General features: G+C 40.3%; 1 protein-coding gene across 2 annotated transcripts in view; it reads right to left on the bottom strand.

Annotated features, from left to right (window-relative positions):
• The window catches only part of BACH2 (BTB domain and CNC homolog 2), a 204,919-nt gene extending 180,705 nt beyond the window's left edge, over positions 1 to 24,214 (bottom strand). For both annotated transcript variants that reach the window (XM_072141946.1, XM_072141948.1), the window contains exon 1: positions 23,774 to 24,214. The gene's annotated coding sequence lies outside the window, so the exon portion shown is untranslated. The remainder of the gene's footprint in view (positions 1 to 23,773) is intronic.
• Positions 24,215 to 25,003: the final 789 nt, after the last annotated feature.

Here is a 25,003-nt window from a genome sequence, read left to right as displayed (position 1 = left end):
ATTCAGCAAAACAACACCTGCGGCTGACAGACTGAGCGTTCATTTACATACCGGCACACGGTTCCTTAGAAGGCTCCTTATTATGCTTCATTACACAATTGTATGCTTCAGTAATACTCTCAGCAATGTACACTTTTAGCACTGGTGTTTGGGGGAGAAGCTGAAGATAAGAATGTGCAAATTCCTTTTGCTCTTTCTGGAGACATTTAATTGCTGGACTGCTACATATAAATATGAGACAGAGAACCTGCATCTAAGGTTCCCATCCACACCCTTAGGCCAACTGCACACGTAGCAGACTCCATGCGGATTTTACGTTCAGATTTGGTGCAGAAAACTGACAAGGTAAAACAGTAGCATTAAAGTGAATGGGATTTGGAAAACAGTAGACAATGGATTTTTTTTTCAGCTGAGAAATGGTTGCTCAGTGTTATAATGACCAGGTTACTTTCCTTGTGCGCTCTTGCAAATTTTTGCATGCTATTTTTTTTACATTAAATCTACGCAAGAGTGAAAATCTGCAAAAAAAAAAAAAAAAGGCGCATTTGGAAAATTTGCATGAAAAACCCATGAAAAATGTGCAACACTAAATAAACAAAAACGAATGAAAACCGGGTGTATTATGGATGCCAATGTATGCAGATAACCTTAGATCTCCGTTGTCACACCCATATCTCCCAAGCTATGGGTCAGATCACATCACCAGAATGCTTTTTTAAATGCTGTTTACCTACTTATGCCCTCCCAGTTTTTCTTGAAAACATGTACCAACATACTATGTACACACAATTTTCATAATGATTGCAATATTATATTATATATATCCCAAAATCTCTTGTTGAACCATAAAATATGACCTCCCCCATCAGTTTATATGTGAATTAACCGATATTAACCCCTTACCGCCGAAGCCACTTTTCACCTTCTGACACGGCCTATAATTTTCAAATCTGCCCTGTGTCACTATAAGTGGTTATAACTTTGGAAAGCTTCAACATATCCAAGTGATTTTGAAATTGTTTTCTCTTGATACTTTGTACTTTCTGCAAGTTCAAAAATTTTTGTTCCATCTTTTGTGTTTATTTATGAAAAAAAAAGGATATGAGGGTAAAATTTGGAAAAATTCTTGATTTTAAGAATTAAAAATGTTCTACTTTGTCCATGTAGGATGTCATGGGGCTTTGAACTAGTCTGATCTAGTGTATAAGAGGACACTATGGAGCCGGCGGCATGCTACAACTGGGACTCGGCCCGGGCGTAACATAAGTTCATTTCAAAGGAGATTTTTTTAAATTTTTATTATGTTTTCTCATTTGTTTAAAAATACATTTCACATCGATCCTAACATTGGGAGTCTTCTGTTCAACATCATACAAAATTTTGCATACCTTAAATATTATTGGAGAAATGTGATGTTAAAATGTTGAAGAGAACAAACTCCCTGGATTTCCATCCCCACATTATCAAAAAAATAACAACAAGTCATCTGAAAACAAAACAAATTTTCAGCTGCTCCCCTTCCCCCTAATTTTATCCCTTGAAAAAAAATCTTTTATTAATGGATTTTTGTAGTTAAGGATTCTATAGTGAAGTTAAATAACAACATTGAAAGTGAACACCCTTGTCCCTCTACTCAATTTAAAGGGGTATTCCAGGAATCAGCACAATTCATATACAAATGGATCCTTAAAATATAAGCTAATATGTAATTAGTTGTTAATTAAAATTTTGCTCCCCTAAGCAGAAACATGTTGTGGACATAATGAATAATTAAAATGCTACTGGCCCTTTAATCAGTCCGTCGATTTCCTCCACACGGAGGAGACACAAGACAGAAGATGGCTGCTGGTCACATGTCCACATCACATGCCCTGCCCCTGCCTACTACGTTTGACTGTAGTCGGCTGGTTGCAGTGAATCCAGTTATGGCCAGTCTTGTGGTGATATGCAGGGATGACAGTTACGCATAATTACTATGGTAACAGAACAAGAAAGTCTTTTAGATCATCACAGGGAGCAGAGTATAAGTGGGAGGAGGAGTTACTAATAACTAAAGGATCGTGGGACTTGTAGTTTTCAGTGGTGGCCATCTTGGTGATAACTCTGCATACTTTAGAAAGGCAATAACATTTTGTGAATCTTAATATCAAACTATTTAAGCTCCATTTTCTGACGAATGACATTGAGTTTTGTTATATTAATTTATTTATAGTATCATGGGTTCTTGTATCAGACATTCATATTGCCGGAATACCATTTCCACTGCTTTATAAAATAATCCATTCCATAATCCATTCATGAACAATCACCAGTTAGAGCTCACTTTACCTCCCCTTAAGGTTCTAAAAGAAACCTTAAACTGACTTTGGGGGATAGGATGCCAATACATATGTACACATTGTAAACCTGGTATTAAACTTTATGAATGAGACATCTATTCAAAGTCCTGTTACAAAGGTGTCGCTCAGCTGTTTTAACAACCATAAAATCCTCCCCTTATCAACTGTAATGTTACAATTTACATGCACCTCACTCCTATTGTTTCATCTAAACGTATTATTTTCTTCATATATGTACCCCATTTCCTGTAAAGTACAGAAAAATATGATGACAAAATATAAAGATTTATCATTACATGTAGTGTATACTGTATATGCTGTAGTTCATAATGTCTGGTTTCCTCTGGTCATTATAACACCAATAATAATTTAATTTACCCTCGGACAGTGTTCTAGTCTAGTCCTCATATAGAATACAGTATTAATTTGTCATAAATTTCTACACAGGAAGCATCACATAAAAGCACAAAAACAATCTATGAAATCTATGAAGCAGCATATATTGACAGAAAATGATTTGCACGGTCTTTGCGTGAACAGTAAATGCAGAATATACAGTCTAGTCTGATCTTCCATGTCTCGCTCTTGGTTTAAATCAGGGGTTTACAAAAAAGGAAAATAGACATTAACATTCCATCACTATGATTCATAAGCAACCACTTCACATCGTAACTTCATTAAGATTTTATTTAGGACACTTAAGCATTTTAAAGGCTTTTGCAGCAATTATACAAAAATGGCAAAAAGTAGTCCAAAATTTTTGCTAAATTATAATCAATAATAATCAACATTTTTAATTAACAAATATTTTATTGTGTGTTTGGGAGAAGTGAGAGGGATTGTTCTTTTTTTCCATAAACAAATTATTACTTTTAACTAAAGGGAAAAAAATACAGGACAATATAATGAACAATAAGTAGGGTCACTACATATTTGTGTGTGCTGACCCTGCATATGTTAAAGTAATAGCATGGTTAAAATCCACTGGTGGTGTATTAAATGCTTTATGGTAAACTGCCTTAAAAAAAATCCAAAAGAAAAAAAAACAGCAGGACCTCGTAAACGGCGATGCACACACTTAGTGATCCTTTATCACTCCAAACTAGGTGGTCCCCACTGTCATATGCTTTCAGTTCGTGCTCACCAACAAAGGAAATCCCGAAAATGGACTCATAGCCTTCTACTGGGCACAGAGGCGACATGGCATATATATACAGGACAGACAGGAGATCTCTATTTGAAGGCAGCACCTGTTCCGGTAAGCAGGAACGCTAATGCAGTGAGTCTGAGAAGGATAGGAGTGTCGAGTTCTCTAGTCTTTTTCGCTTGATAAAGGGGGCCTAGCGCCCCGAAAAGCGTTGTGACTTGAATACCGTCAATAAAAATCTTTTTACCAATATCCCAGAGTGCGCCAAATCGATTAGACCACCCTCTCTAAATAATTCCCTTCCAGTTTGGCCCTACACATTCAGTCTACACTGTATAGTTACTAAAGAGTGAAATAACACCTGGTTGTCAATTTATCATTCATTTTCAGTAAAGTTAGCATTCCAGGAACATGCTTATCCAAATCGGTCATATTAAATAAAAGCCAAGTTTTTCCAAAGGAAATCATTGAAACGCAGACAATTTGATCAATACACCAAAAATATTTAATCAACAACATCTAGCCCTGTTATTTACTTTTTCAATATTGTGATGGGGAGGGCTTGTTTTATAAAAAAAAAAAAAATTAAGTCAGGTAAGTTTATTTTCCAGTAGAAAAATTAACAGAATGTCACAAATAATGCACATACTGTACAAAGGATCATTGATTACAACATAATAGAATATACACAATTTAATATCCCCCAAAACCAACCCCCCTTCCTTACCCCCTTCTTGGTCTGGTCCTCATCCCCCAATCAACCAATTAACCTGAATTATGCAGCCCGTCACTTTGCTTACACTCCTCATTACACACAACATTCACCACCCTATAATCACGCTCCCACCAGTCCACCAGTTATCAAGTTCACCAAACTCCTCAACAATTCCACCCATTTACTCCATTGTTTTGCATTATATAATTCTGCTTGTAAACCTGGTTACAATTTATTATAAAATGCTAGTTTGTCTTGCCAAACACTTGAAGGTTAAGTTAATTGTAATCCAACGTTCCACTGTCCAGAACTCCACCAAGAACAATGCTCTCTCCAATTTAAACTTATTAGCCTGACATCCACCAATATCAATTGTGTACTATGTTTATTATGTTGTAAGTGATATAAAACAACTGTGTTACATAGTTTTAAATAACCTTTGAGTATTTTTCTGCATTGCTGTATAGGCATACCAGAGTCAAACAGCTATGCAGGCAGGAAGGAAAATAAGATTTCAGTATCACCTTTTCATCTATAAAACATTTGAACCTCAATAACACAGTCAGTAGAAACCACTGGTTTCCTGTGAATACATAAAAAGTCAGCTTAATAATAAGTTTTCACAGTAAACAAAAATGTGTTAATTCCTAAATATAAAGAAGAAAATCCTATGTACTGGGCTTTGAGTGACAAAGGTACAGTTAATGGTTTCCAGAGTGCATATTCAGGACATGATAAGCAAGTCACCCCCACTCATTCATTTTCATCTCTTTTATTAAAGAAAAGAGGATTTAGGATTTCAAGAACACAGAAAATTATTGTAAATTCATTAAACATATTCCATGCCCCCAAAAATACTACCAACAACATTTGTTGTGCTTATAAATATTAAGACTGTGCTTGTCTATGGCCAAAAATGCCAAACCTACAGACCTAAAGAGGTCTGTATTAGAGATCTACTGTATACTTCTTTTCTTGGCCATATACTGCATACCATTACCATGCCTACAAAGTCCATATATTGCACACAGCAGCCATGCAAATCTATAGAGGTTTTACAGTTTTAGGCTACATGCACACTGCCGTGTGCCCGCAGCTCCGTAGCACGGCGGGCACACTGCAGCGCGGGGAGAGGAGGTGAGTGCAGCTCATCCCCGCCCCTCTCCATAGCGATGTATGGCCGCTGCGCCGTAATATGGGAAAAGATAGGACATGTCCTATCTTTTCCCGGGCTACGGAGCGGTACGGTGCCGCACGTAGGGTGCCGTGCGCCCATAGAAGTATATGGGGGATGTATATCGGCCGCCTATACGTCCCCCATACTGTAGTGTGAATGCAGCCTAAAGGACATAGAGCTTAAATCTTCATTTTCAATACTTTATATATACATTGTATTAAATCAATACTTTATATAAAATCAATTAGCAACCATCTAAAGCAACATTCACACGGCCGTTAGGGGTCGTATATACGTCCCCCATAGGCCAGCAATGGGCGCATGGCACCATACGGTACTGCGCAGCACACGTGCAACAACGCACTGTTCCGTACACGAAAAAAAAAATAGGACAAGTCCTATCTTTCCCCAGAATACGGCGTTGTGCGCCAAACATCGCTATGGAGAGGGGCAGGGGTGAGCAGCGCTCCTCCTCCTCTCCTGGGCACACCTTCATGTGAATATAGCTTTAGAATGATCAGAGTGTAAATAGCAAAGGTTAGAAACGTCTACACACTTAATAGTACAGTATATATGGGAATTCAGTCTGCAATTATTTAATAATCTGACAGCAAATAAGCAAGTGCATCATTATACATTGTTCAGAAGTCAGTAGTTATTTTTATATCATGGGAAAATCCCATTCAGCTTTCCACAGCTGCCTAGAGATATTATCAGTTTTCATTATCAAGATTTGATCATGACTTCATCATGCAAATTTCAATGTTCCTTATCCCTGATGGCGGATATCATGGTAGACCAAGATGGTGTCTCATTCTTTAGTTGCCACGGAGATAAGTTGTCACAAGAATCTGGAAGTGGTAATACATGTATGCCCTTTCTAGCTGCTCATGCATGTAAATGGAGGTAGGGAAAAAGCCGCTGGACTAACAAACATTTGGTCAAAAGCTTTATAATAAGTGTAATGAACAAGGGGGATTCACATGCCAGATATTGTGATGAACATGCTAGTAACGGGTTGGACCCCCTTTTGCCTTCAGAACTGCCTCAATTCTTTGTGGGATAGATTCAACAAGGTGCTGGAAGCTTTCCTCAGAGATTTTGGTCCATATTGACATGATGGCATCACACAGTTGCCGCAGATTTGTCGGCTGCACATCCATGATGCGAAACTCCCGTTCCACCACATCCCAAAGATGCTCTATTGGATTGAGATCTGGTCACTGTGGAGGCCATTTGAGTACAGTGAACTCATTGTCATGTTCAAGAAACCAGTCTGAGATGATTCCAGCTTTATGACATGGCGCATTATCCTGCTGAAAGTAGCCATCAGATGTTGGGTACATTGTGGTCATAAAGGGATGAACATGGTCAGCAACAATACTCAGGTAGGCTGTGGCGTTGCAACGATGCTCAATTGGTACCAAGGGGCCCAAAGAGTGCCAAGAAAATATTCCCCACACCGTGACACCACCACCACCAGCCTGAACCGTTGATACAAGGCAGGATGGATCCATGCTTTCATGTTGTTGACGCCAAATTCTGACCCCACCATCCGAATGTCGCAGCAGAAATCGAGACTCATCAGACCAGGCAACGTTTTTCCAATCTTCTACTGTCCAATTTCGATGAGCTTGTGCAAATTGTAGCCTCAGTTTCCTGTTCTTAGCTGAAAGGAGTGGCACCCGGTGTGGTCTTCTGCTGCTGTAGCCCATCTGCTTCAAAGTTCGACGTACTGTGTGTTCAGAAATGCTCTTCTGCCTACCTTGGTTGTAACGGGTGGCGATTTGAGTCACTGTTGCCTTTCTATCAGCTCGAACCAGTCTGCCCATTCTCCTCTGACCTCTTGCATCAACAAGGCATTTCCACCCACGAACTGCCGCTCACTGGATGTTTTTTCTTTTTCGGACCATTCTCTGTAAACCCTAGAGATGGTTGTGCGTGAAAATCCCAGTAGATCAGCAGTTTCTGAAATACTCAGACCAGCCCTTCTGGCACCAACAACCATGCCACGTTCAAAGGCACTCAAATCACCTTTCTTCCCCATACTGATGCTCGGTTTGAACTGCAGGAGATTGTCTTGACCATGTCTACATGCCTAAATGCACTGAGTTGCCGCCATGTGATTGGCTGATTAGAAATTAAGTGTTAACGAGCAGTTGGACAGGTGTACCTAATAAAGTGGCCGGTGAGTGTACATGTACAAGGGAGATTCACATGTCCGGTTTTGTTCTGTTCATCAAGCCATTAATATCCCTAACTTCCCCCTAACGTTATCTTGTATAGCCAATGAGACTTTGGAAACTTCCTAGTACAAAGACTGCAGTGGGACTCTGACACGGCAGGGGGTTGCTATTAACCAACACCTTTTGCAGCCACAGCGACCCCGAAAGGCTTAAGAGTTCCCTCCACAAGACAAAGGATTATAAAATCTTAGACCAGTTAGAGCAGTGATGGCGAAACTTTTAGAGACCGAGCGCCCAAACTGCAACCCAAAACCTAATTACTTATCGCAAAGTGCCAGTACGGCAATTTAACCAGAAAACTGACAGTTTAGTTTAGAATCAATTTACACAGGACTGTCTGAGCTCAGATTCCAGCAGTCCTATACACACTGAAACGCCACTTTTACACCATTTTACATCACATAAAAGAGTAATAAAAAAAAAATAATCAAAAGGTCACACAGTCCTTAAAATGGTAGCAATGAAAACAACGGCTCATTAAGCAAAAAAACCACACCTCCCCAGCTCCGTGCACTAAAGTTATTAGCGTCACAAGATGGCGAAACTATTTTCTTTTTCGTACACCGTTTTAATTATTGAAAAAGTATTAAAAACACAATAAAACCTACAAATCTGGTTTCACTGTGATTTTACCAAACCAAAGAATAAAGGAGACAAATGATTTGGAGTGCACAGCGAAAGTATTAAAATCCAGCTTCCCAGTACACGACATGGAATAATAAATGAGAAGTAAAATATGTTACGCAAAAAATAAGCCCTCACACAGGTATATATAAATGCACATATAAATATATAATATAATATGTATATACATAAATACATACATAGAAATACATGTGTTACTTACTCTTTGGTTGTCCAAGGAGGCGGCCATGCTGGCGGGCAGAAGTTCAGGTGTCTGTTGTTCCAGGGGAGAAGCGGGGGGGTGCGATAGCGGGCTGGGGTTTGGGCGTGGGGGGGCTTGTGGTAGCGGCGCAGTGAGTTGCGGGCCGGTTGCTTAGGGGAGGGGCGGGAGCGGGCAGGAAATCAGCCTCCTGCTGATCTACTATGCCCCGTGGAAGCGCTGAATAAAAAAAATTAAAAAAATAAAAACTCACCTCAGACTTTGCGTTCCTCCGGCTGATCACTGCAGCGCACACGGAGTAAGGTGTCCAGTGCTGGCAGCGTAATGACATCATTACGCTGCCAGCGCTGGGACGCTTACCGTCCTGTGCGCTGCTGTGATCGGAGTGACAGAGCAGGAAGTGTCAGCTCCGATACTGCTAACAGCCGTGACAACCAGGTGTGGACAGTGGTTGTCCGCACCTGGCAGTGGTTGGGAGGATGGGGAGCGTGCCAGCAGTGAGGGCTCTGTGTGCCCTCTCTGGCACGCGTGCCATAGGTTCGCCACCGCTGAGTTAGAGTTTTCGTTGATCTCAGACGAAGGACAAATACATTTTTAGAATCTGGGTAGTCAGGGGATCATAGTGCCCCAGACTCCCTGGGTTCTGACATGCTTGGACACCAAGAAATAAATATCTTGGGATGGGACCATGGAAAATGGGTCAGGTTTGGCATAAATACGATCCAGAAATTTCCCAAGATCAAATGATACCAGAACCCTGCCCCAATGACTTCCCCTTGAGAAGCAATGACTTCTCCAAGGTTCTGGATTTAATACCAGATAGGAGGGTCTTCAAAGCCCTCTTGGGGTGTGTAGCGGTTTGTCTGCACCTAACATAAATCAGAGCACCCTTGATGTCCATGGTCTTTGCCTGAGGAAACAATTCAACATCACAAAGCACAGGGAGGATCTTTAAGTGTGGCCTATCAGTTTACATTAGGCCCACACAAGGTAACATACTGAATCGCTGATACTTGTAGTCATACCCTTGTATTTTGTACTCTTCTAACTGTATATCTATTGTGTGTACTGTATTGTCTAGTGTGGACTTAAGGCAATTAAATAAGGCAATAAAAAAATTTAACTGTGTTGCTCTTTTATCTCGACCCATTAATCCCCATGTCTGTCTCTTGGCATAGTTACATGCGACCAGGTTGGTTCCTCACCCTATATCAGTGATGGCGAACCTTTTAGAGACTGAGTGCCCAAACTGCAACCAAAATCCACTTATTTTCCATGAAGTGCCAACATGGCATTTCAAGTAGTAACTCATTGCTGCCTGTTCTTCAACAACATTCAATGAATTTGCTCTCCTAAGGCCACCAATACAGTTGAAAGAATGTGGGCAAATTCAGACCATCATTGTAGCTTCTCTCCTGGAAGAATGGTGGGTCCAGCAGGATGACCTCCAAAGACAATGCAGTTCAGTCAACACCTTCTCACTTTTCCTGCAGTTTCAAACACCCAATGAAGTGTCGCTTTAAAATAGCTCTGAGAGCAGCATCCCTTAAGTTGCTTGGGACTGCAGGAAGATTTGATGGATTTGGTCCTGTTTGGTGAAATTGGGGCAATGGCCTAAGTGCCCACAGAAAGGGCTCCGAGTGCCACCTCTGGCACCCGTGCCATAGGTTCGCCACCACTGCCCTATATAATCCTGTCACGGACTGAGCACCTAGCATCATATGAATCCATTAATGCCAACAGATGAACACAGTACAATGCCTGCCTGCTAGGAGCACAGGTCACTTATCTCATCTCCATGTAAAGCAAAGAGCCCAGCAGGATACAGTAAAGAGATCCTATACATCAACAGTAACCAAGATAAGAGGCCTGTTCTACACTGTGGTAGAGTCTATCATCAACACAGAGGATCAGAGACAGCAGAAAGTACAGAAAGACATGCAATGTGGTGAAATGAACCATCTGCAAATTATTATGGGGCTTCCATTTTAACCAAATCTACTGCTAAAGGCATGTTAAGTTGTAGTTTACAGGAGCAAAAGATAGAGAGTTTTCTGTGATATGTGCAGGAAGGAGATGAGGCAGTACCATCACCCATTATGTATGGTTTATCCATCAACATTTGTGTAATCCGCTATTGTAATCCTACCTGTGATGATAATGAGAGGGCTTCTGAAAGGGGACAGAAGCGTGTACCCAGCTGAAGGTTACAGTTTTATTAGTAGTCAGTAAAAAACTGCAGAACATTAGGGTTTTTTTTTTCAAATATAGCGCCATAAAAAGGTAAAATAAACATCAGCATAAATCCTTTTAACCAAGCATAGTTCTTATGAGCACACATATAGCTTTGAGTGCCACATACAAGAATATAACCCCAGGATAGATTTAGGAAAGGAATTAGAACTATGCTAACTTTGTAAGACCAAATCTGTGACTTGAGTAACTGAAGCACCTACTCAAACAGCACAATGTTTTCCTCTAACAACCACAGCACCTACTGACTTAGTCAACCTGGAATGAAGAGGTGGAGAAATGTCAATATGAAGCGTTGTGGTGTGCCACATTTTTCCATTTGCTGATGAAAGTGGTGGACTGTGTTACCTATTGTAATGGCACCGTTGTACATGGAATAGGAACAGCCATTATCCATCAACTCAGGAAAAGTACCAAATATAAGTAAGGAGGTATAAAGTATCAGACCACCATGAGCCTCAATCATCACAAATTAAGGATGAATACAACAGCAAAATGCTGTCCCAGCAGTACCAAAGAAACAAGTGACATTGTGTGTGTTAATTCAGGGGGACACTGTACCCCTGTTCCCATAATGAAGGGGGTCCTAGTGGTCAGAGTGCCACAATCAGATGGTTATGTTGTATCCTTTGGGCAAGGTATAACATGAACAGTCTCTTGTGTGACTAGAGCTGCACACAGAGGAGTGCAATAACTGGGGTTAGAAGAAAATCCCAATCTTTACTTGTTTTGTATTTTTCTAATCGCTATACATTGGCTAAAGAGGATGAAACCGTGCAGCATGCCAATTCATTTAATCCAGTACAGGCAGTCCCCTACTTAAGAACACCTGACTTACATACGACCCATAGTTACAAACGGACCCCTGAATTTTGGTAATTTACTGTACTTTAGTACTAGGCTACAATAAACAGGTATAACAGTTATCAATAGTGGCTGTAATTAAGATTCATTGTTTATCCTGGTTCTTTTTAAAATCCAATTGTCACAGAGACCAAAAACATTTTGACTGGGGTTACAATAATAAAGTATGCGGTTCCGACTTACATACAAACTCAACTTAAGAACAAACCTACAGAACCTATCTTGTGTGTAACCCGGGGACTCCCTGTATAAGAAAACCCCTTTACTTATTTTATATACTTCAATATTCTACTTTAAAAAAGAATAAACACGTTGCATAGCAGCAACTTCTATCTGACAGTTTTGAATAAAATAATTTTTTGTTATTCATGCAAAACAACTTGCCATTTGGCTAACAAGACTATGGAAAGAACAAGAGATCATATACATGATATGCTGCAATGTTTACCAAACTGTAAAGGTAAGAATCAAAAGAGCAATATTTTCCAACCTTTTACTGAGACTCACTAGCTAAAACCACATGTTTTATTATTAGAAGTAACCAACTCACTGATACTAATGAGTCACTTGCATTGGCGGAAACCAAGAATCACCATCATTGGCACAAGTTAAAATCCACTAAGGAGACAAGCAAGTAATTTGCAATGTTAAATGCTTGCATTTAAAGGCTAGAAAAATACTACATTTGCTAAAGGTGCCATTTAGCAGCGGTGGTTGAGAAATCTTTATTTTAAGAATTCTTCATTTATGACAACTTTTCTCAAATTTCAAACCGTACAATACATACATGTGAAGTCAAAAACATCAATGACTTATTTGATAACAATATGGGTTAATTTGTCTAGTTTTATAACACATTTGCAATAAAGACACCTGTAGACAATCATAAAATACTTGCTTTATTAGTGATAGGACATAGTAGGATGCAGAATATATAATCTGATGTGTACAGACAGGAAAGAAGAAATGGAGCAGTTTAAGGTCAGCAGGAGACAGTACAGGAGGTTCAGCATTAGACACTCCCCTTCAGTCTCTGTATACAAACACTGCAATAAGCAGTTGCTGTTGGATGATCTACTTCTGCATGACTGTACAGATTCTTTCCAGGTCATTCACCCTGATTTCCTGAAAAACACCATGAACTTTAACAACTAAGGACAGGCTCTTTCCTACCTCCTGGGCACATGTCCCTAGACTCTGCTACAATGAAACAATTATTTGCAAAGGGGATCCACAAGACACATTGTATAGTGACAAACAAACAAAAGCTACCAACTATTAATTTGTCATTTTCAGAAAAAAGTAGTCAGGACTAATCAGGATTAATGACTTCGGGTTTCAAAACTGGACAAGAGAACAGAATATTTGCTTGTGGTATATGCTAAAAAATACGGATTACAAACATCCACACATCGAAAGAGTCATAACATGCCCAAGAAAATAAAAACTACATGCTGAAGAGTGCAGTCTGGGCGACTCCCCAGAGTACTGTAGGAGTCTTATTTACATCTCAGCACGGGGAAGGGCTGTGGAAGGAATCCCAGAAAAATAGCATGATGCATGCAACAGCAACGAGAACAATACTTCCTTTGTTAGCAGAAAAATGATGCAATTGTTCTGTGCTCCATGCTGGAATGAGCCAAGTGCACTCAAGGTAAAGTCTGCCCAGTGTAGTATGTATACAGAGTAAACAGCCTCCAAAGTGCCCTGGCATTGGCTTTTATCCCGCTATTAAAGGGGCATGTAGAAGGGAGCCGCACAGCCATCAGATAACTGACAGTTACACATTCTTTCATTCCCGCTGTGGATGATTTAGAGAGGGCAGCTCAGGGCTGAAGCAGACACGTGAGTCAGCAGCAGCTGCCTGTAGGAAACTGCTGACAAGCTCTATTGTTCTCACATTCACAAACCACTACACACCTACCTCGTAAATAAAGATGGGTGTATGTAAATTGGACATCAGGAACACCTCCACAATTACAGTTCCTGTTTTCCAACTCGAAATTAACCTCTTATATTAATAATCCTGCCATAAATTGTATCTAAATCCCCATAAGGCATTGTACAGGAATTTACAGGTGATACAGTTACAAGAAAAATGATGGCTTTTATGGTTGTTAAGCGGTTATTATTGTTTGTAGTACAACAGGATTGACTCGGAGTAACTCCATACTGACTACACAATACACACACATGACTGTCACTCCCATACTTTTTCAATGTAAAACTAACAAAATCAGATCAGTCATTCTTACTATAAACCATTCCTAATGGTTTTCTGTAACAATCAAAACACGGCTCTGGGTTGTTGTTTTCTTTCATAACCTCAAAGCTTCAGAGTCACAGAACTTCCTCTTTTTATTACTATAAATTTCTGAAAGTGATACTCTGAAAAGCGGAAAACGCTGCAGCTGTTTTTAGAGTTTACACTGTATAGAAGTTTTCCACCCCAGACATTGTATCATCATGAGTGAAGGTTTGGGAGCGCATTTTTCTAAACATTATATCTCTGTATAGAGCAAGGTAACCCCCCCAACTTTATATTTGAATACAATGGGCAGATGCACACAATGTTTTTAGAACGGACAGCACACAACTGCACTAAATGCTATACCACCTATTAATGGATGAGCACTTGCGACCATTAATTTACCGTAAACGGACTGTGCTAACGATCAAGTCAGAACCATTTTTCACAGATCACGCATAAAGTATTCGTTTTTGAGGATTCAAGACTGATGCGAATGTCAAAGGAAACCTACCGTTTGATTTGAAGCATTATGAACCAAACATACTTTGAGAATGCTGTAGCTGCACTGATGCAGGATCATATCTTGGTTAATCCCCGAGTTGAGTGGTTTTGCTGAAAAAACAATTATAAAATTCAGGACCTTGGGAAAGCTGGGTCAGGCTGGCTGCCCACATAAACACATTACACATGGAGCTTAGTCAAGACATGACTAATCAACCAGAGCTGGATCACTCATACACAGCAGCCGGGGGATGGTGCAGCAATTGATTATTCTGCATTCAGCCACAACCCAGTGATTACATCATCCTCTCATGCAGTGAATAATGTGCTAAAATGTGCTAGGAGAAGTACTGAGCCAGCCACAGAAGGGAGACAGCTTCATTATCATAATTTTGTAATTGGTTAATCAGCAAAACCACTCAGCACAGTGATTAACCAAGATATGATTCTGCATCAGTGTAGCTACAACATTCTCAAGGTATCCTTCATAAAGCATCAAATCAAATGGTAGGTTTCCTTTAAACTCCGTTTTTCACAGCTAATTTTGCCCATGTTCTTGTGCAGGTAGCCTACTAAGCAAACTCACATCTGCAAAACCACATCATTTTATAATAATTTATTAATATTATTATTATAATTACCTTGAAATAGGTTTCATGACAAAACCAACTCACAAGAATTTCTACAACATATCCCTTCTTTTTGCTCTGAGCTCCACACTCTGCTCATGTACACCCTGTATTCTAAAAAGTCATCCAAAAGTAGACTTTAAAGTATTCCCTGTGTCAATATAAATTCATAACATGTAGCCAAAAAACACTGCAACTTAAATGTGGCTACTGCTATTAAACCTGCCTCAGTTTTTTCAAAGTTTTGTCTTCTTTAAATCTACAGTTTTTTGTCAAAACCAACTGCACACTAGCTCCATCTCTAAAGATGTGGTGAGGCCCAGTCCAGTTCTAGAATGTAGCATGCATCTGTGAATAAAGGTATGTTATTTAAGCACTGTGCACGCACAAAGCCAAGGAAGGATACTTATCCAATCTCTGAGAATAAGAATTTCATGTACACTAGAAGTACATCACAAAAGCCGTGCCGAGTGCCAAGATGTAAATATATTACATGTACAACAAAATTATATATACATAAATGCTCCTTCAGGTCTTAAAAAGCAATCTAAAAAGGTAACGAAAAGTTATCTAGATCATGACACCTTGCTTTATTTGGAAGACTCGGGGCCCTCTCTGAGTGCAGTGCTGGGGGTAATTACGGAGTTTGGCACTCACTCAGACCTTAGTATTAATTGGACTAAGTTGCAAATACCCCCCATTGACCACTTAGTCCCCAGGGCTGAAGCTAAACCTCAACCATCCCTTGCATGTCACCCCATGCTGCGCCAACTTCTTTTGTTGTGGGCGAGAGTTTATTCCCACTACTACGCTACTGGGTTTGGCAACTACACGCTGAGGAATAATCCAGCTCTTTCCACACTTTCTCTAATGCCTAACGGGGGTAGATGGATGGCCAGGGGGTGTGTTCCATAAGGGGGATGTCTGTATAGATTGAGTCCTCCGCTCATTTCAGCAGTTAAAGGATTCCTATGACTTGCCAAATTCCTTCCACCTGCTATATCTTCAACTCAGTCATGCTATAAGCACATAGGGGCAGATTTATCAAGTGTCTGAAAGTGAGAATATTTCCAGTTGCCCATTGACAGCAACCAATCACAGCTCCCCTTTAAAATATTCATGAGCACTGGTAAAGCGAAAGCTGAACTGTGATTGGTTGCCATGGGCAACTGGAAATATTCTGACTTTCAGACTCTTGATAAATCTGCCCCATAGTTTCCGGGTCACCAGTTGGTAGAAAACTCCTTTCTTGTTCACCTCATCCTCCTGCAGGCTGGTTGGTCAGAGAGTTACTATCCAGTCACACAAACATCTGCACTGGCTGACCCTGGTACCCTGACAGACAAGGAGTACTGGCAAGGGTACTGTGGGAGAGGGACCTTAGTCCCCTGACTGACAAGGAGGACTCTCTTTGCCCAAGGTGGCCTCCCCCAACCTGGGTGACAGAATGCCCATGTATATATACTCCATCAAGCATACCAAACTACTAGTAGAGTTAGTAAATTTTGCCCTGGGTTTCCGGACCTGTGTCCTAAATGCTCTGAGACCTCAGGAACTTTCTTCCATCTAATATGGTTCTGACCTGTGGTTTGAGGGTTCTGGGAACAGGGTCGTAAATTTCTGTTCAACAAAATGGGAGTGGCTGTCCCAGATGATCCTAAGCTCTGCCTCCTCCTGGTAGACCCTAAATTGTTCAAATCCACTGCAGAACACGCTTTCATTACCGAAATTCTGTACTATGCTAGAAAGATAGTAACCAGATTACGGATGACTGCACATCCCCCTCTCCGTGACCGAATCAAGGCACTGAATAACACCCTCCCACTCAAAAAGTGTTTATTTACTCATAGGAATAAGGATAGGTCGTTTCATTCCATCTGGGGCAGATGGCTTAACTCTCCATTTAGTGCGGGTCCCCAAATTCCATCCTAGACACACACTAACATATACTAGTCTCTCTCGCCCTAATCTGGGCACATCAATACAGGTGTTCCTGGGTGGGAATGTGGTGCAGGTGTGTGGTTGGGTGCTTTGTGCGGTTTGTGTTTTAAATTAGTCTATTGTTACAAGTGCATGTGCCACACTCTATTGGAACCCATTGTTGTGTATGCAACATGGAGGTTTCTACATGTTCTTTTCTTTTTTACCATGGAGATAATTCATTTATGACCATGCACACAAAGTATGTACATTGTAGAATTGTACACTGCTTATCGTTTCTTTTTCTTCTCCTTTATGTGGAGTCCTGCAAGACTACCATATATGTGATGTATTCATCGGGTGGGATTTATAAACACACTTGCGCCACAATTCTGGTGGTTTTGCATCTAAAAAGCTGTCTAACATGCCTTGCACCACAGATATCAAGGCTTTTAGACCTTTTTTGACACTTTTTCGACTTGTCATGGACTGGCATGGAAAGGGGCTAGGCTTCCAGGAAATCGTCCGTGCGTCCAAAATTCTGGCGCCCAGTTTAGAACAACTAAAAGTAGGAACCAACAGTCTTATGGTGCACCAGAATTCATTATCACAGTGATAAATCTGGCGCAGCAAAAGACTAGTGTTTTCAAGCTGGAAACTGGCGGAACCTGTGACACATTGTTAAATCCCCCCATTGTGTGCAATGGATCTTTTAAATTCCATTTAAAAGGAATACTACTACCAGAATCAAGGTTTATAAACCAAGTACACCGACATACTGGCAATATATTCTCTTCTTTTAGCTTGTTATGCCAGGGTTTATACTAAAAAAAAAAAGTTTATAAAATTATGCAAATCAGCCTAAGGGGCTCCAAGCTCCATAGGCATTAATGGAACCTGGAGCTCAGGCTCTCAGACTCATTTGCATGTTAAATCTTTTTTTTTTTTTTTAAGCAAGGCATAATTAGATTAAAGAAGAGTGAATCCTGCCAGAGGGGGAACCCACCAGGTGGTCAAGGGACAATAAGTCATAAAAGTGGAAACGAAAGAGGTCTCTTATTTTCCATATTGTAGAGCATTTTGGTCACGTTTGGTTGTAATGCTTTTAGATTTTAAAAGAGTGCATATTCGCCTATGGCTACTTATTTGGGAGATATGTGATGTCTTTTTTCAACAAAAAAAAAAAGTATTTGCAAAAGGAATGTTTCTTCTCTGTGCTGGAATTCATTCCCATTTTTGATAGGCAATCTCTCCCAGCTGTGTATATTTTGCCTTATAATGGTATATGTATTGTATATGTACAAGGAGGCTCACACTAGTGGTTCTTTCATCAGATTTCTTCTAATTCACAAAATGAACTCTGATGGACACATGATATATCACATTGTACCAGTCTTACTTTGTGGTTGTAGTTAAATGTACACAGGATTTAACTTATCCAAGTCTGAAAAAACTTCCCGGGGTCTGTCAGCACTTTATGTTTTTGTGTGAGCCTAAGTTAAAGTTTACTAAGTGCTTTAAACCGGTTCACGCTCAGCTCGGATCCCGAGCCGATACTGGCTCCGGTCAAGAACTAAACAGAGCCAGCATCGGGATACACATAGTGCCGGCTGTAACAGCCGACACCCCAGTGTAACAACCGCGGTCACAATGGGCACCGCCACAATCGCACCCTCCCCCCTGTGCCGACTTCGGTGGGCACTGATCATTCCTATGGCAGCCCTGAGGACTGATCAGGACCCCAGGGCTGCCTGCAAGCAGTGCCTGTAAGATGGCGTCTATGATGTCATCTTAAAGGCACAGTGTAAGTCTTCAGCCTTGCAGCACTGGAGTCCTGGGTTCTAGTCCCACCGAGGTCAACATCTGCAAAGAGTTTGTATGTTCTCTCCATGTTTGTGTGGGTTTCCTCCAGGTACTCTGGTTTCCTCCCACACTCCAAAATATCCTGGTAGGTTGTTTAGATTGTGAACCTCATGGGGACAGGGACCAATTTGTCATGCTTTGTGGAGCGCTGTGTAATCTGTGTGGGCTATATAAAGAATTATTATATTAATAAAAATGCCCAGAAACCCCATAACATATAAGGAGACATATAAGGCACAAAAAAAAGTGTAAATAATAACACAAACCCCACATATATAGTATAACTGCGTCCATAACAACCCGTAGAATAAAATTAAATAAGTATTGAACTCGCACAATGAACACCGTGGGAAAAAAAACAAAACATAAAAACCTGCCAAAAATTATGATTTTTACCAATTTAATCCCTAAAAAATGCAATAAAAAGTGATCAAAAAAACATATGTACTCCAGAATGATACTGTTGCAAAGTACAACATGTCCTGCCATCAACCAGCTCCTTAGCCAAAAAATGTTATGCCACTCAGAAGACAGCGATACAAAAATGATAGATTTTTCCCCACATTAGGGATTTATTTGGCAAATTTAGTAAAACAGAGAAAAGAATATTCAAGTATCAATCCATATCATAAAGATAACACGATTATTAGGCTTTACGGCTAAAACAAAAAAAAAAAATTAAAAATCCTGTACAGAATTGATGCTTTTCTACTCCTACCCTCAAAAAAAAAAAAAAAAAAAAAAAAGTTTATAAATTTTCAAAAATAGGAGATACCAATCCCAAAATGGTAACACTGGAAAAAAGCATCTCATCCGGCCAAAATAATGCCATCACATGGCCCCAAAAATGAAAAAACTGAAATGTTATAGCCTACAAAAGGGGCCAATGAGAAAATCAAAATCCTGGCAGCTGTAGGTCCCTCCTTCCCTTCTGCGTCTCGCTGTGCGACCATAAAACAAGTAACGGCCACATGTGAGGGGTCTCTGTACTCGGGAGAAATTAAATAAATTGTAAGATTAGTTTTCTCTTTTTATCTTTTGGAAATGTGTAAGTTTTAGGACTAAATGAACGTATAACTGACAAAATTTGACCATTCTAAAATTCTAAATTATAAAAATATAAAGTAGACATATGGGTAATGTTATTTAGCAACTCATTTGGGGGAGGGCAAGTCTATCTGCCTGAAAACACAATGATTTCAAAAATGGCAAATTTAAAAAAAAAAATCATCATTTTTTCTCTTTGTAAATAAACGCAAAACTTATCAGCCAAAATTTACCACCAAAATGAAGTACAACATGTGAGGAAAAAAGAAATCTCATAATCCCTTTGAAGTAACAGTCTTCAAAAGTTATAACCATATAAAGTGACGCAAGTCAGAATCCAAAAAATGGGGCTGAGCCTTAAGTGGTTAAATAACTTTTTCAGAAACATTCTACTGTGATTTGTCAATGCAAAGAATTCATGGTGGTAAATAAAATTAACCTATGATATACAAGAATTAATAAACGCAAGGTATATTATTTCACCACAAAGATCTTTTACAATTTATCTGCAGTGTATAAAAATGTAAAATAAGGATAGATATATACACACACACACACACACATACACACCTCATACACACTGAAAATTATAAGAACACAGACTAGAGGAACACAGCAGTGAAAATCTGCCATGTGCTGTCATTAACAGACCATGCAACTGATCCATTATAGTTTAGGTTTAGAGAAAAATGGGTACCAAACTGAAGCAAATCACCCATGAAAAATAAAGGAAATGTCACTTTTCATGGCACGCTGGTGTGCAGGTAGCCCAACACTTGTATTAGATCCACATGAGGGAGCACTAACATGTGGCGTTTTAAGCTTGTGTTTTAAAACGCAATGCACCAACTAAAGGAGAGATTTACTTATTAAATTGATGTTAACATTTGTTTATATATGCGTTAATCGCACTTGAGGGTGATGCCACACATGACGTTTTGAACCAGTTTTTGGTCAGTTTTCAAGCAGTCCGTCCAAAAACTTTTGAACAGTTTTAATTAAGATAATTGGTAAATACTGTCAAAAACCGGATGCATTTTCAAAAAACGCATGCGTTTTTCAAAAACGCAAGGGTTTTTTAACGCATGCGTTTTTGGATGGACTGCTTAAAAACGTACCAAAAACGGGTTCAAAACGCCATGTGTGGCATAACCCTTAGTTGTTGCATTGTGTTTTGAAACGCATGCGTTAAACGTGCGAATACACCCTGAAGCAGAATTGAAAATACTGTCTGAAAAATTCAGGCCAATAATCAAACCCTTTAAATATCTCAAACACATTTATGGGCATTGCATATAGTTTATAGCAGAGTATAGTTTTTCTATATCTAATTCTTCTACTGACACTGTACAAATTATTTTGCTTGTATTGGAAACAGATAACATGATTTGTAGAAAAAACATCCTCTGGGATGTCATACTACATGTAAAAGCAATCCATGTAGAATTTCCCTTGGTGATCTTAAGACTTAAGATGATGACAAGAAAGAATGAAGACCAATTTAGCTCCAAAGCTTAGTCAGGCTTCTCAGCTGTGACCCGGCAACTATTACTAGGTTGAAGGTTATCGTTCATTTAAGCTAGAGTGTTCCTATTCCAGCCCACAGTATGGTACATATCATGTCCTTTACAGAATGACTGGTCAAATCTCTGCTGGAAATTATGAGACAGCACAAAGACATAGCCATGTTATTATAAACACTTGTCTAGCAAATCACAGCGACATCCACACATACAACCACAATGAAACAGATTTACTACAAAGCAAGTTAATAATAGAGGTTTTATATATCTTCGGTTGTAAATTCTGCTTGTATTTATTTTTCATTTAGCCGCAGCTCATATTGAAATGTCATAAAGAAATATGTGCAAAAAAACAAGTCAGAACCTACATTCTTTAACATGAAAACACAAAGACCAAATTCCACTACACATGAATCTCCATGTCTAGAAAAGTTACTCTTTCCAGGTTTAAAGGAAAAACACAAATTCATTAAAAGCAGGATTGCTAAGACATTTATCAAACCGCTACAATGGGAACGAATTGCAAAATGGAACCAGGATATAGAAAGAACTTCCACGTATCCTATGTATTTTGGACCCTTTCTTCTTGACGTGAAAAAAAAAAAAAAAAAAAGCCATCAAATTGTGCACTGTGGGAATTCAGTCTTACACTGCTCTGCCACGACTGTATTATATCATTCAGTAGGAAAGCTATATGCATTCATGTACTAAGCAAGTCTAACTCCACCACAGTCTTGTTTCACATCCGTCCCGTATTTTTTAACACAAAACGGTATGTTATATCCATGGATTTCCACACTACAATAATTCTAGCCAATGACATCAACCTTCATCTGTGGTAGTCTTTGCCTTTTTTGTGAATGAAAGTGATCGTGTTGTTTTCAATGACACTTCACAGAAGAAACCTAGGGCATGATCTGCATCACATCAAAGCCTAGAAGACATGCTGACAATGGAAAGATCTGCCACCTGCGAGATGGACACAAATCAGTTTTATTCAACTAGAAGGTTTTCAATGGCAGTGCTGAGCCTGACAACCGAGCAGACTTCTCAGTACAGTCGTGGGGACAGTCCTTGTGCGGTGTAAAAGCTGTAACAAGATATACTTTTGCGACATACTGTACTAAATGTTCCCCAGCTCAAATCAATGCATCATAAAACAATCCCAAGCTCCATACCAGCCCTGACCTACCATACTGGTACTCTACCTACAACCAAATTCTACCTTAACGTCTTTGAGAAATATGTCCGACAGCCATGTCCCCACCACACCCCTGCAACGCCCCTTTAAAAGGACAAAATATTAAAGTGTTTTAAGTGTCGTAATAGCCACAAAAATATCGCAGTTGCTCCATAAATGTGACACAGGTCACCCGAGACCCGTTCAAGACCCTCATAGTCTAATTTTACAGCATAGATCACCCTGCACCTCACTCTATGACTAAGCTTTAAATAGATGCCATGTGTTAACACGGTCTCTTCTGTGGTCGCAGAGGTGGTCAGAAGCCAGTATAGCGTAGGGTGTACATGACCCATGCATATAGTAGAATGACGTGTATATTTGTGGCCGGTATCCCCGTCACTCTCACACAGACATCTGTCAAGTCACCGTTGTCACACGTAGAGATCTAGTACAGTATTTCCCATATCTGGATCACCTCCCTCAAGGCTCAGGAAAAAACATAAGGTGACCCTGAAAGCGCTGAATAAGGTACACAGCACTTTCCCCGCTGCGAGCCAGCAAATACGACACGTAACCCTGTGTAATGAAATATTAACCCATGGAAGGTGGAACAAACCAATCGGCACGCTGCAAATCCAGCAGCACAAGACCACATCAATATTAATGTGTGCAGTGGAGCTATGTGTGTAATATATATATATATATATATATATATATATATATATATATATATATATATATATATATATATATTCTGTATATTCCTACTACTAAATGCATCACGTGGCCCGCACAATGTACAGTGTCCACGCAATGTCCATGACTGGAACTTCTAGCACAGGAATAGGTGGCTCACAAAATACACTTCACTCCCAATATCCCAGTCACAACCTAAAGGAACAGACGCTACATTTACGGAAGCTGCAATGACAATACACACAGGCACCAGAGTGCTCCTCATGTTCCTCTAATAACTTTCGCCTCTGCCAGAAAGGGCTTTGTCACAGTATCTCTGCCAGGCATGCAGGGGTTAATGGCCATACAAGAGGCCTCCAAATGTGACAGCTGCTTCTCCCTGCAAGCACAATAACAAGAGCCATGCCGGCAGTGCTGAGCTATGCACAGGGTGACAGCGGCTTTCCCTCCCTCCCTCCCTCCATGGAAGTGAGGAGTTCCCTTTGTTGCACCATCATCTGGATGCAGAGGGCGCAGGGCGGGCGCTATAGGAGGCAGCCTGGGTCACATTCCGCCAGCTGTGCCCCTCCACTCACCTTGTTTGCACTTTCAGTTCCTCCTGTGAGCACGCTGCTGTTGTTTTTGGTTGTAGCAGCTCACCCCTCAGGGAGACATCACATGGCCAGGAGCCGTAGCCGCTTGTGAGGCTGCTCGTTGTTGTTGTTGTTCCCAGGGATAGCTTCTCTCAGTCAGGATCCACCCCCAGCCCTATACGTGGGGCTTGTGAAGAGGAAGGAGCTGCCTCCTGTGTGGAGATGTCACTTGATGCAGGCTGACTTCCCGGGCAGGAGCTGGCACATTCTCCCGCTCGTGTGTACAATCACTGGCTTGTTGTGTGTGTGAGTGTGAGCGGCTCTTCCCTCATCCTGACGGCAGGGCAGCGTGTGTGAGTGCTAGGTGTTTGTTGCTCTGTGCCGGCCCGCCCACAGCGCAGCAGCAGCCTCCTCCTCCTTCTCTCAATGAAGAGGATTTCTTATTCGTCCAGTCACTTACTCCGGGCTGAAGTTGCCTCTTATTCAGCAGTTTCTTATTCACATCTGCTATGTAGGCTTCGTGTACTCAATGAATTATGAGGGCGACGCTAGAAATGGCGCAAAGTGAACATGACAGTGCGCACCAGCAATGTGAATAGACTAATGATGGTCCCTAGGGCGAATCTCAAAAAAATCCCCCCCCCCAGGTTAATTAAAATATACACAATGCACCCGCACAAGTTAAAATATTACAGACATGCATTTATGTGTGAATTATAATGTATGCTTACACAATGCTTACCCCAAATTAACTCTACAGTATACAGTGTCCCCCCTTTAATTAAAATGTACTGTGTGTTTCAAATTATAATATTGTGCCTGTCATGAATTATTATAATAGTGATATACATATATACTTTACAAGAACAAAGCTTAGTACGTTTATACTTGAGTATAAGCGACCCAAGTATAAGCAGAGACCCCTAATTTTACCACAAATAACTGGGAAAACTTTTTGACTCTAGTATAAGCCTAGGGTGGGAAATGTATTGGTCACAGCCTCCCCTAGTAATGTAATGCCCAGCAGCCTCCCCCAATAATGAAATGTCCCATGCACCCCCGTAATGCAATGTCCTATGCACCCTGTGATAAATATGGCCAGCGGGAGAGGGGTTTTATGCTACTCAAATTCCTCACTTCCCCCCAGCCTCAGTGTAATTAGCTTATTAGTGTTACCTGGCTCGGGACGGTGCAGAGCTTCAAAGAATTTCCCCAGCCACAGAGTCTCTGAAG

The sequence above is a fragment of the Engystomops pustulosus genome, chromosome 3 (assembly GCF_040894005.1).
Source record: "Engystomops pustulosus chromosome 3, aEngPut4.maternal, whole genome shotgun sequence".
Classification (NCBI taxonomy): Eukaryota; Metazoa; Chordata; class Amphibia; order Anura; family Leptodactylidae; genus Engystomops; species Engystomops pustulosus.
This window is presented reverse-complemented; position numbering and strand designations above follow the sequence as displayed.